This window comes from Priapulus caudatus, unplaced genomic scaffold (genome assembly GCF_000485595.1).
Source record: "Priapulus caudatus unplaced genomic scaffold, Priapulus_caudatus-5.0.1 Scaffold1851, whole genome shotgun sequence".
In the NCBI taxonomy this organism is placed as follows: Eukaryota; Metazoa; Priapulida; class Priapulimorpha; order Priapulimorphida; family Priapulidae; genus Priapulus; species Priapulus caudatus.
In genome coordinates this window covers 15554-16222 of record NW_014578912.1, presented here as the reverse complement: position 1 = coordinate 16222, position 669 = coordinate 15554, and the positions used below count along the sequence as shown (strand labels likewise).

The window sequence follows — 669 nt, the reverse complement described above, 5'->3', positions numbered from 1 at the left end:
GTCTGTAGCAGGTCTGTATCATATCTGGATCAGATCTGTAGCAGATCCTGATGTCTGGTTAGGTGATCAGGAGCGCGGTGTCAGAGTGTGGTTAAGACTAAGAGTAAGGCAACTACTAGCAATAAGATATGTTAGTAAAAGGTGGCGCCGTGTAGCGGAAATGAGAGTGGCCGCGCCCCGGGACCAGGTGTGAGTGGCGGCCATGTTTGTGTCGACGACGTCGACGTCGAGACGTGATCAGCTTCCCTCGCCGTGCGCGGTTGCCGCGGCGACACATTCGTTACTCAGCGCTGCGATGACGCGCGCTTGTCGCGATTCGATCGGCCGCCAGATCCGTCGTCGTCCGTCGTCGTCGATAAATCATCGCCATTGTGCGCTGCGGACATCTCCCAAATTGGCCGTAAATATTGCGGCGAGCGGCGGCGGCCGCGGGGGAAGCGGATCACGTCTCGCGTGATGTCGTCGACATTAACATGGCCGCCACTCACACGCGGTCCCGGGGCGCGGTCGCTCACATCTGCTACGCGGCGCCACCTTTTACTAACGACCTTATTGCTAGCAGTCCCCTCACTCTTAGCCACGCTCCTGACCTAGCTAGACATATCAGGATCTGCTACAGATCTGGCACAGATCTGACACAGACCTGGTACAGATCTGCTACAGATCTGG

At 57.2% G+C, this 669-nt stretch overlaps 1 protein-coding gene across 1 annotated transcript in view; it reads left to right on the top strand.

The window, feature by feature from the left end:
* Positions 1 to 669, top strand: part of LOC106817752 (serine/threonine-protein phosphatase 4 regulatory subunit 1-like) — a gene marked incomplete at its 3' end in the record, with an annotated part of 4570 nt that overhangs the window by 3718 nt on the left and 183 nt on the right. The window lies entirely within an intron of this gene.